Source organism: Narcine bancroftii, chromosome 9 (genome assembly GCF_036971445.1).
Source record: "Narcine bancroftii isolate sNarBan1 chromosome 9, sNarBan1.hap1, whole genome shotgun sequence".
NCBI classification, from domain to species: Eukaryota; Metazoa; Chordata; class Chondrichthyes; order Torpediniformes; family Narcinidae; genus Narcine; species Narcine bancroftii.
This window is the reverse complement of record NC_091477.1, coordinates 97,540,457-97,553,636: the sequence shown is the minus strand read 5'-3', so window position 1 is coordinate 97,553,636 and position 13,180 is coordinate 97,540,457. Positions and strand designations below refer to the sequence as shown.

General features: G+C 40.5%; 1 protein-coding gene across 2 annotated transcripts in view; it reads right to left on the bottom strand.

Moving 5' to 3' along the window:
• Positions 1–209: 209 nt before the first annotated feature.
• The window catches only part of pde6d (phosphodiesterase 6D, cGMP-specific, rod, delta), a 191,478-nt gene continuing 178,507 nt past the window's right edge, over positions 210–13,180 (bottom strand). For both annotated transcript variants that reach the window (XR_011344211.1, XR_011344213.1), the window contains one exon: positions 210–312. The gene's annotated coding sequence lies outside the window, so the exon portion shown is untranslated. The remainder of the gene's footprint in view (positions 313–13,180) is intronic.

Genomic DNA, 13,180 nt, shown 5'->3' with positions numbered 1-13,180 from the left:
TCTGAAGACTTTAATGTTTCACTCTTTTCACTGCATGTGGACATTCTTACACTCTTATTTTCTATCTACAATAGTTTCACTGAGTGTTGGAGAACATAGGGGATTTCCTATGGCATGAGTTCCTGGCACTTTATTATTTAGATGACCAATACAAGAGAAAGCAGCAAGAATTGTATCCTCATTAACAATTCCCTCTAAACATCACTTACCTAGTCTTCCATTAGGCTGACTTTTAGTGCTGTTTTAACTTACAAACTGTTGATTTGTTTCCTCTTTTCTAGAATTAAATAGTTCACTCTTTCATTGATGTTCCTACCAAATAAAAGAAGAGATAGAGTCTTGAATCAACAGTAACAGGTCAGTAAACAAATTAGATGGGATCAGTCATTGAACGCTCTTTCATCAATTTTTCTTGCAATGTATATTTGTACATCAAGATAAACTTTAGCAGCAGTTTGGTGTAGAATTGTACATTGTGGAAAATAGTCCAAGAAATGGAAAAGACAAAATACATCATTTAAGCACATCGAGGATCAAGGCCTACAATTTAAAAATTAATGATGTGGAGACCAACAATTTACAAAATTTGATATTTCTGATGTCTGTTGTGGCTACCATAGATTTGTGGCTGCATTCACACAGAAATTCCAATGAATACAGAACTCCAGAGCAAAGTTATTTCCATTTCCAGATGTTAGGACCACAATACTTGCAATAAAGCCTCTTGCAACAATATAATCCCTTTAGCACCACTACATTGCCCATTGGTGCTTCACAGGAGTGTTATCAACCAAAATTTATTAAGAGAAGTTCATGCGGTTAAAAATACAGAGACAAAGTCATTAAGTATTATGAACTCAGATGACAATTTTAAAATTGCAGATTAAAAATACAGCTGTGCAGTCATTTCAGTAGTTTCAAATTTAAGATGCCACAGATATCAAAGTGGTCCCAATATGGCAACATTTGCACATTTGTAATGTGAGTTTTAGTAGCTGTCAAATTGGTCAGGTCATAACCGTGTGCAGTGCAGTCTGAAAAAGTGCATGGTTGATAGTTTTTACCCTCCAAACCAGCTGGAGGCAGAGAACACTGGAGTGTTGGTAGTTTTCCCTCTGCATAATAGATGATAAAATAGAAATTTGGTATAGCATGCATAGAGAACATTCACACAGATCTATTCCCATGTTGACTTTAATATTAAGCTTGAAAATGTGAACTACAAAAAGGATATTAAAATGTACAGGAAGCCAATGCCTTCTTATTTAAAATTTGAAAACCCACCTGATATTACATGATATATTATCCCTTAGGTTTATTAAAAGCAGAATAACATGAATTTAAGTTACAATAAAACAACAGTATCATGTTTCAAACTGAGTGAATTGGACCAATGATAGAACAGGATTAGAATCATAGAACACTACAGCACAGAAACAGACCCTTCATCCCATCTAGTCTGTGACAAACTATTATTCTACCTAGTCCCAATGACGAAAACCCAGACCTTAGCCCTCCATACCCCTTCCATCCATATAACTATCACATTTTTCATATGTCAAAATGGAGCCTGCGTTCATCACTTCAAATGGCAGCTTGTTTCACACTCCCACCACTCGCTGCGTGAAGAAGTTCCTCTCTATACACAATCCATGACCTCAGTGCCACACTTCCATAGACTGTGTCAGTCTCCTGAGTAAATACAGATGTAAAAAATGCATTTAAGTTCTCCTCAATCTCTCTTGGCTCCATATGTAGCTGACCACTCATCTTCAAGAGGACTAATTTTGTCCCTTGTTCTTCTTTTGCTCTTAATATATCTGTAGAAAGCCATAGGATTTTCCTTCACCTCATCTGCCAAAGAAACCTCATCTTCTCTTAACCCCTCCTGATTTTCTTCTTAACTCTTTTCTTGCATTTTTATACTTTTTAAGTACCTCATTTAAATATGAGATTTAACCTTCCTCATTTTTAGCTGCCCACTGAAATTTGCTTCTCGTTTATATTTGCACCCATCATAATATGCGAGCCATAATCCTAACCATAGAGTCCATGATAGATTAATCCCATTTAAGATCAGTTTGAATTAGGTTAATTTATTTCTCAATCTTTCCTTGTAATGTTGCACCAACAAGCTTCCTGATGGAGTGTAACGAATGGGAAACAGTTAAGGGGTTAGACTGTTACTGGCTTATTGCTGCCAAACCTACAACTCCTCAGTCTTCCAACCAGTTTAACTGTTTAAACTCGTCTGCTCTTTTTGTAACAGCAACAGCAGCACATTTCAAGACTGGCAGGTGCAAGCATATTTAAGCACATAGATATCACCGTGCACAGTATTGTAGACGTCCATAGTTCATTCAGTACTGCTTTAACTTTACTGCAGTTACATTGGCCATTGAACACTATTAATGTGTTCTCCATTTCTCAGTTTAAATTTTAAAATTTAGGCATACAGCACGGTAACAGGCTCCTTCAGCCCACGAACCCGATTACACTCAATTGACCTACAACCCCGATTTTTGGAGTGGGAGGAAACCAGAGCACCCAGAAGAAACCCACGCAGACATTGGGAAAATGTACAAACTCCTTACAGACGCTGCTGGATTCAAACCCTGGTGGTTGGCACTGTAACAGCATTGCGCGAGCTGCTATGCTAACAGTGCCACCCATAGTTTGAATAGGCAATGCAAAGTAGAGATGATTGTTGTTAAACAGCTACCAGAATAAATGGTCTGTTTGAAGTTTTATCAGCAAAATAGAACAGAAGACCATTATTAGCCGTAACCTGAGTGGTGTTAAATTGAATTCTGTTTACTAATGCATTTATTGTAGTCGCAGTTCCACCGCCAAATAATTTACAACCTCCAGTAAATCTACTAAAAGATCTTACATTTATAATTCATGACTTTTTCCATTTAATTCTGACTAAATAATTTGAGTCCCAGAATTTAGACTCGATATTTACTCCCTCACACAATATACGTGCATACACACAACTTTTTTGAAAGTCTACAAACATTATCAAGAAATCTCTTTTGGGTTGAAGCAGTAAATGTACTGATCAGAAGGGCAACATTGAATGAAAGATCTATCAATTACTCCTATAGTATATGTATCAGCTAGAATTTAAGACAAAGGTTTTTTCATAAATAATTGTTGGTTTACAGAAATTAATAGCTTTGAATGCATTTGTTCTGGAAGGGTTTTGTGCATATTTCAAAAAGTTTCTTTTAAAAAAATGAACAAATCAGAGATTTTACATTTTATTAAATATTTGATATGATTTGAGAAACAATTAAGACATACTAGTTGGAGCCCAGGTTTGGGCAGAAAAATAAAATATGCAGGCAGTTCTGTGTATGTCAGATAGTATCTGGAAAATGGCTAGTGGATGTTTAGCTAAAGTCTCTTTTTTTAATTAACTTTGATCTTCAAGGACAAAGGAAGTTATGGCAAAGAATGCAAAATTCAGTCAACAAGATGTTCCATTGATTTAGAAATAAATAGCACGTATTTATTCGTATCATGCACTTGGACAACACTGTACATTAAATGTATGAAAATAGAAGCCTGGAATTCAACATTGGAAAGTGTCCCCTAAAATCAAGACAATTGGGGAACGAGTATGTTTATTCTGGTTTCATTTCCCTTTGACAATTTGCATATGCTTCCCATGATATTATTTGAATATTTAAGCAGTTTCAAATGTCCTGTTTCCCATATTAATGCACAATAGGAAATCATATTTGCAGAGTTCTGCATGGTGACTGAGAAGAAACTGCTGAATGAAGATGTTCCTCCATTTATTAAAGTGGAAGTGCTAATTTTTTGTCACGATTACTAGACATTATCACACAACTAGGACTAACATGAAGAACAAGTCCCATATTTTCCAAACACAGCCCTGGATATAACAATTTCAACCTGAATGACAACTCCAGGAATGAAGTCCTGCTCGCTTAGGGAGTTCATAGTCCCTCCAGGTCAGAGGTAAAGAGTATCAAGAGAAGGAGGTTGATGGGGAAGTCAGTTCCAAGAATAGTCTGCCATGAAAAACAAAATGACCTACGCCGACATAAAAGCCAGTATGAACAGCAGCAATTCCATCCATTCCTAAATAGTTTCACCCATTAAGCGTTGCAACACATCTCTGAAAATTAATTAACAACACTTTCTATTAATCAGCACTCCACCCACGTGTGTGGTGCGCTGTCAGTCAGAAGCAAACACACAAAACCAAAAGACTGTACAACAGGCTTTATTTGACATAAACTTCCACAGACCCAGCTGTGAGGAGAGCTGCTGTAAACTCTGAGAGTGTCTTCAAAGGGCCAGCTCAGGCTTATATCTCGGAGGGTGATTGACACCTGACCGGGTGGGGCTTGGTCTACTGACAGCCGGCCAGGTGTTGTCTTGTCCCCATGCTCTTCTGCAGGTACAGAGGTTTCCCCCTGGATTAGGCCAGTGGTGTGCCACCACAATGTGCACACGTACTCAGACACCTAGCACTATTGAACCTCACTCCATGATCCTTTCCACACTCTCTGGCAGGAGATGCTGGCAATAAACTGCTGACCAGTCTTGAGAAAGGGTTCTGACTTGAAACATTAACTAACCGTTTCTGCTTATGGATGCTGTCTGCCTGCGGTGTTCCTCCAGCAAGTCTTTGAATGCTCAGAAATAATTGAAAGACTAGAATCTAATAATTATCCTGACTGCCAGTGTGGAAGAGAAAGAACCACCTGCTGGCAAGTCACCAAAGGTAATGGTGAGAGTGTTCCCTTTATATTATTAGCTGATGATTTGTGATGCCAACAATCAGGCAAGAATAAACTCCAGAGAATTGTTAACTTGGCCTGTGACATCACAGGCACCAGACTTCACTCTATCGAGGACATCATAAGGCGGTGTCTTAAAAAAGCAGCCTCTATCCTTAAAGACGCCTATCACCCAGGCCACGCCCTCTTCACTCTGCTACCATTGAGAAGAAGGTATAGGTCCCTAAAAACGAGCACTCAATGGCAGAAGGACAGCTTCTTCCCCGCTGCTATCAAATTCCTGAATAATCAATGAACCAAAGACCTGCCTTATTTTTTGTGCACTATTATTTTTATTTATTGATGTAAGATGGTTATAATATGAATGTTTCCACTATTAATTCTGCTGCAAACACTGAATTTCATGACTTGTTCATGACAATAAATTCTGATTCTGATTCTGAACCTTCGACGTATTCCCAGGTCAGCAGAGGATAGGATGTAAGGGCCACCTCGTGGAAGGTAGAGAGAATGTGGCACTTGCCTTTCAAACGATGGAATGCTGAGACTGACATCGCATGGACCGAAGTCTGTTTCTCTTCCCATAGAGGTAGCCTGGCTGGCAGAGTGTTGTCCACATATTTTGTTTTTGTGTTAGATTTCCATCATCTGTTGTTTCTTGTTTGATTTTCACTAATAGAAATAGGATATTGATGATATAGTGTAAGCTGTCATCTCAATCACTATTTTGTACAACTTAAAAGGAAGAATAAAAGCATCCGTGTCCATATTAGCCAATTGAATGCAGTGTGGAATAACAAAACATGTTGGAATAGGTGATGAGGTATTTGTTTCTGTCATGCTTATAGAAGCAACCACCTGGAAAGAGGCAGAAGACATCAGGGAGTTAAGAACGTACACATTCTTCAGATCAGGTAGTACCACAGTGCCAGAGTTCCATGTACAGTTAAGGAGGCCTAAGCTTATGGCAAAAAAAAAACAATTAACATACTCAGTCTGAAATACTTTTACATAGAGGGAAAGCTGTGTGGTTTATCAGTATGTAAATGCAAATTTGTATGTACACTTACTGATTGGTGTTCTCCATCCTCAACCGATGGTCAGAACACTTCCAATCTCTTTTCAGTGCCAACCGCTCAGTCCAAGATTCCGCCCTGCTCCAGCTCCCTCAACAGCCCCTAAGGCTAGAGCTGGATGAGGTTCCCACCCTGGATGAGACATATAAGGCAATCGAACAACTGAAAAGTGGCAAAGCAGCAGGTATGGATGGAATCCCCCCAGAAGTCTGGAAGGCTGGCGGCAAAACTCTGCATGCCAAACTGCATGAGTTTTTCAGGCTTTGTTGGGACCAAGGTAAACTGCCTCAGGATCTTCGTGATGCCACCATCATCACCCTGTACAAAAACAAAGGCGAGAAATCAGACTGCTCAAACTACAGGGGAATCACGTTGCTCTCCATTGCAGGCAAAATCTTCGCTAGGATTCTACTAAATAGAATAATACCTAGTGTCGCCGAGAATATTCTCCCAGAATCACAGTGCGGCTTTCGCGCAAACAGAGGAAACACTGACATGGTCTTTGCCCTCAGACAGCTCCAAGAAAAGTGCAGAGAACAAAACAAAGGACTCTACATCACCTTTGTTGACCTCACCAAAGCCTTCGACACCGTGAGCAGGAAAGGGCTTTGGCAAATACTAGAGCGCATCGGATGTCCCCCAAAGTTCCTCAACATGATTATCCAACTGCACGAAAACCAACAAGGTCGGGTCAGATACAGCAATGAGCTCTCTGAACCCTTCTCCATTAACAATGGCGTGAAGCAAGGCTGTGTTCTCGCACCAACCCTCTTTTCAATCATCTTCAGCATGATGCTGAATCAAGCCATGAAAGACCCCAACAATGAAGACGCTGTTTACATCCGGTACCGCACGGATGGCAGTCTCTTCAATCTGAGGCGCCTGCAAGCTCACACCAAGACACAAGGGAAACTTGTCCGTGAACTACTCTTTGCAGATAATGCCGCTTTAGTTGCCCATTCAGAGCCAGCTCTTCAGCGCTTGACGTCCTGCTTTGCGGAAACTGCCAAAATGTTTGGCCTGGAAGTCAGCCTGAAGAAAACTGAGGTCCTCCATCAGCCAGCTCCCCATCATGACTACCAGCCCCCCCACATCTCCATCGGGCACACAAAACTCAAAATGGTCAACCAGTTTACCTATCTCGGCTGCACCATTTCATCAGATGCAAGGATCGACAATGAGATAGACAACAGACTCGCCAAGGCAAATAGCGCCTTTGGAAGACTACACAAAAGAGTCTGGAAAAACAACCAACTGAAAAACCTCACAAAGATAAGCGTATACAGAGCCGTTGTCATACCCACACTCCTGTTCGGCTCCGAATCATGGGTCCTCTACCGGCACCAACTACGGCTCCTAGAACGCTTCCACCAGCGTTGTCTCCGCTCCATCCTCAACATCCATTGGAGTGCTTTCATCCCTAACGTCGAAGTACTCGAGATGGCAGAGGTCGACAGCATCGAGTCCACACTGCTGAAGATCCAGCTGCGCTGGGTGGGTCACGTCTCCAGAATGGAGGACCATCGCCTTCCCAAGATCGTGTTATATGGCGAGCTCTCCACTGGCCACCGTGACAGAGGTGCACCAAAGAAAAGGTACAAGGACTGCCTAAAGAAATCTCTTGGTGCCTGCCACATTGACCACCGCCAGTGGGCTGATAACGCCTCAAACCGTGCATCTTGGCGCCTCACAGTTTGGCGGGCAGCAACCTCCTTTGAAGAAGACCGCAGAGCCCACCTCACTGACAAAAGGCAAAGGAGGAAAAACCCAACACCCAACCCCAACCAACCAATTTTCCCTTGCAACCGTTGCAATCGTGTCTGCCTGTCCCGCATCGGACTTGTCAGCCACAAACGAGCCTGCAGCTGACGTGGACTTTTTACCCCCTCCATAAATCTTCGTCCGCGAAGCCAAGCCAAAGAAGAAGAGAGCATAAAGGTGCACCCTTGTTTTTGAAACTGTTAAGAGTCTCTTAAAACTTATCATGGTTAGAATTTCCCAGATTCAAACAATGGCTCCAGACCACCTCCAATATGCTTAATTCCTCCTCCTGCTGCTTTAGCTGTGCTGTGGGCACAGGGAAATGGAAGCAGATCATATCTTAAACTATGATGGTGACAGTATGGAGGTGGTAAAAACACAACGCTGAAGAAACCCAGCAGATCAAACAGTGTACATTATGTAGGAAAGATAAAGATACAGAACCAATGTTTTGGGCTTGAGCCCTTCATCAAGGTAAGAAACAATCGTTCTGTATCTTTATCTTTAGTATATAAAGAACACTGTTTGACCTGCTGAGTTTCTCCAGCATTGTGTTTTTACTTCAGTCATGGTGTCTGCAGACTTTCATGTTTTACATCAATATGAGGGTAAGGAGTATACAGTGTTAACATACTTATCTTTTCCCCCAAACCATCAAGATCCCATTTTGAAGGTGGGACCCTACTTTGAATGTTATGCTGTGCTTGCAAATTGTTTTCTAAAGTGTTCCTGCATTCAAGGATTTAAATAGTGACCTGGTGATAACAGAGAAACATCCAATGTCATTCTCTAGTTTTATTTTTAGCTCTCAAACACATAACAATTCAGTTCAGCTAAAGCTCAATCCCCAACAATCTCTGAAGGTATTATTACATAAAACACATAACACAAGCATTGGGTATTAGTTCTATCAATCCCATTAAGATACAAGTTTAGCGATACTGCAAAGTCTAAACCAGTCCAACAAAGGAAAATCCAATGTTCTGTCAACAACCTCAAAATATTCATCCAAGTTTATTTCTATCTGAAATCCATAAGTGATTCATAGACAATTCCAGCAATGCAGAATGAGTTCCAATGTGAGGTCTTGCTTTCGTTGCAATGATGTAAATGATTATTCTTGGAAATCTCGCTCTCTGAAAACCCAGCAAGGGCAGATGGCAAGTAATATCCACATGAAATGGATTTGCCAAGTTCTAATAAAGCATTTAACAGCTTTACAGGTATGGAACAAAAGTTATCAAAATTATACTATTTACCCCAACCACCTTTGTTAATCTCTGCTCTAATTGTTTAATAATCCATTTCTCAGTCAGAATCTAACCAAGCATCTGAATCCATTACCATCGTGTGGAAGCTCCCTCTGATGGATGGAAATGTAATTGCACACAGGACGTGACTTTCCCTTTGGTACGTGTGGGGAACATCAAGGGAAATTGAGTGGGAGAATCAAGTTCATTTAACACAGTCCATAATTTATCATTCATACAGTAATTGACAACCAAGCATCAAAAGAAATTGTTAAATGTTGGGTCTTAACCTTTACAAATAGGAGAAAATAGGAAAGAATAATTCCAATTACATGCATGCACTTCCCCTGAAACTCGAGGTTCCGTCTTCAGTCTGAGGTACCAGTGAGAAGATGGGGACCTTCATGATGTTGGCTACCTTCCTGAGACAGCGCCTCACATAGATGTCTTACCTTACATAGATATCTGAAGTCACATGTCAGAATTTCCAGATGATTTTTTTTTTTAGCCTGCTAACTGAATATAGGAAAAGTGGTAATTTTCTTCTTTCTAAGGTGACAGACGATAAAAACAGCAATATTACCTGGGATTATTTAAAAATAAAGTAAGTATAGATTATTAGCAAAAATAGATTCTTCATCTTTGCACATAAATTGATTTACTGCAGAAATCACTGTCAATTATTCACCTTTGTCAAATGATATTTCAAATCCCTGAACCTCGTGTCTTGACTGGGTGTTAGTATTCATTTATCATTCACTCACCTTTTGTTGGCAATTTTAATGATCACTGAGTAAAGGTGTTGGAATGCAATTATTATTGTGAATTCATTATCAGAATCAGAATTTATTGTCATGAGCATCATAAAATTCATTGTTTTGCAGCAGTATCACAGTGCAAACATTCATATGAATCACCTTACCAAAAAATAAGTGAAAATAGTGTACAAAAAGTCAAAGTAAGGCAGTGTCTTTGGTTCATTGATCAATCAGATGGCAGCGGGAAAGAAACTGTCTTTGTGCCGCTGAGTGCTTGTCTTTAGGCTCCTGTGTGGTGGCAGAGTGAAGAGGGCATAGCCTGGGTGGTGGGGGTCCTTGAGGATAGAGGCAGCTTTCTTAAGACACAACCTCTTGTCGATGTCCTCGATGGAGTGAAGTCTGGTGTCTGAGATGTCGCAGGCAGAGTTAACAACCCTCTGGAGTTTTTTTTCTTGTCCTGAGCATTGACATCTCTGTACCAGCAAGTTATGTAACCAGCCAGAATGCTCTCTACAGTACAGCTGTAGAAGTTTTTGAGAGCCTTTGGTGACATACCAAATCTCATCAAACACCTCACAAAGTATTGCCACTGGCAAGCCTTCTTCATGATTTCATTAACATGGAGGCTTCAAGACAGACCCTCAGAGATGTTGACACCCAGAAATTTGAGGTCCTTGGCCCTCTCCACTACTGAGCCCCCAATGAGGACTGGATTATGTTCTCCTAACTTCCTCCTGAAGTTCACAACAAGTCAAGTTTATTGTCATCTGATTGTACAAGTACAACCCAACAAAACAGAATTCTTTGGTCCTTTGTGAAAAATAGGCAGACACACAACCAGATAACACACAAATAGACAAATAATACATATACAGGATGAGTATTTATCTATCTAAATAAATGAATAGATCTTATTTTGTCAGAAGAAACTTGGAGTATAATTTTCAAATTGGTTAATACCTCAACTTTACCCCCTTACCCATATACTTTCCCTTCCCACATCTAATTCCCTCTAACCCTTCCTGTCCCTGACCTCTGGTGACTTTACCCTCTATATCGTCACCATCCCGCTCATTTCTAAAGGCTGTGCATTTTGCACCCATCCTCCTCCCACACCTCTTCACCCTCACCCCTTTCCAGATCATTTCCTTTACACAAATTCTCTCAATAGCATTTTATATCTCTAACAGTTGAATCTATTATTTCTCTCTTGATATGTAACTATTTCCAACAATACACTCTTGTATACTACAAAATTACTAACATTGTTCATTTGGCGCTACACCTATACACATTATTTCTTACAGACTGGTAGCCGTTTCACAAACTCCCAGGCCTCTTTGGCCTCTGACAAGAATTCTTTTTTTTTGGCTCAAATTCTTTTCTTTGCTTGAGGAGGGCCTTGCTTATGTCTGGGTAGAATAGAATCTTTTTTCCCTCCAGCTTCATCGCCCACCCCACCACCTCCCGCTTTCACCCTGACTGCCGCCGCCCTTAAAATTTTCTCACGATCCTGGTGATAGATCAATACTTGCAGAGAGCCCCACCCCCATTGGTCAGGAAACTGGGTGTGTGTAAGAGCCCCTATTTGTAGTGTGTGTACTCAAGTGTGTGAGTGTGTCAGGTGTAGGTTCACTATTATCAGAGTCCAGCCTAGGTCTGAGGTGAATGTCTAAATCTTGGCTTAAGTTAAATAGTAATCGAGTACCATTTAACGTTCTTCCTTGTTTGTCTCCTGTGTAGGAAGTAAAGTTACGTGTGATTGTAACTCTTGTGTCCAGACTCATCTCTCTGTGAACCTGACACTCTTCCCAACATGACACCATCTAAGTATGTTGTCTGGTCCTGCTGCCTTGTGTGGGCTTACCTTGAATAGGGTTCTCCTCACCTCAGCCAAGGCTATGCAGGAAGCCCGCCATTCCTCAGGGGGATGTGGGGCTTTTTTTGACATCACCCTGTTCTCATCATATCCTGCATAGAAGGCACTCAGTCTTTCGAAGGGAGGCATCATTGACTTTAATTCACAAGGTTGACATTAGCATTCTGTACTGTTGGTGGTTTGCTGTCCCTATCTATAGTAAGTTGATGAATACAGGAACAACCTCAACAGGGATTCATTTCAGACCAAGATTAATCTGCACTGTCGAAATGTCAGAAATTAGGATTACACTATGAAAAATAACATGATTATGCTGAGAAACATATCAAAGCTAAAATCAAGAATGGTTTTAATAACTGGTACAAAGGCAATTCTCATTATATGGTTTCTTGTGTCCACTTCCAAAGTTATTAAAGAATATTTGGAGAAAAGTGCAAAAATCACAGAGATTGAGGAATGACAGGGAATCATTATTTTAGTTCAAAACAAACGGTCCAAAGGATGGGATTAATGCCTTGTAGTTTAATCACATGGTACATATTTGAATACATTCCATAACTGAACAGAGTTATGAAATCAACTGTTGATGTAGTCAAGATTTGCGAGCCTGCATTGCACTTTGGATCTCACTGGTCTTGGATCTCATTGATAGGTTCAACATCCATAGGTAAGATGATCTCTGCCTGCATTGCATTACAAGATGAACTCTCAGCCATTAGACTCTGTCCATGGCTAAGTGTGCAAATGTTGACATTGAAGTGGCCAGCACCTCACCTCCATGCTAGAAGAGATGATTTTTTGGCATCACCCCCACCTACACCCACCAGCTGCCCAAAAGGCTCTCAAATTCCTTTGCAGGATTGGATCTAGATTCTCCCATAGTTCTAGACCTCTCACATGGGCAGACATATCCCTCGGGTATCTTGATTTTCATCCTTATTACATCATCTTCATCCACATCCCCATAGCTTTCCTTGATAATTAACAGTTCTCAAATCTCATTAGTTAAAAATTTCATCAGTCTCACTGCTCAACATATAGAATATCTGTGGCTCTGATGCTGTTGTTATAAGCTTGTATTTGCAGCAAATAGAAGAACCAAATCTATGAACTGAGGTAAACTTGAAAAGTTTGAGCTAATCTTCTGTTTCACACATTGCAGCACAGAATTTGTCAACATTTGGTGGCTCTAAATCCATTTTCTTATGACATTGATTGCACTAAAATTCAAACAGGGAACTTCAAAAAAGCCGATTAAAGTTCTAGAAGTTATGGGCTTTGTTCATGAGTTAATGGACATTCTGGAAGAACTGTTGAGTCTGGAAAGGACATAATGGTATTATATACAGTCTGGGAAGGGTTGTTGAAATAGCTTCCATAAGATGTGTTTAGTTGAAAAGAGGTTGCCAGCTGTGCTTGCTGCTTGTCAGATTGAAGCTTCTTATTACCTGATGAATAGTGGTGGACAGTACTGTTTATTGTCTGCATTAGCCAGACAAAGACATTGAATCGTTTGGTGTCCTTCAGCAAAATAAAAGTTATTTGCTTGCATTTGGCTGCCATAAGCAGCTCAGACACTTAAATGGATCTCAGGTTGCTGATGGTTTGGACTGAATTCTATGTGGCTGCAGAGACTATGGGAACACTGGAGGCGAATCCACGGACACTCCATGAC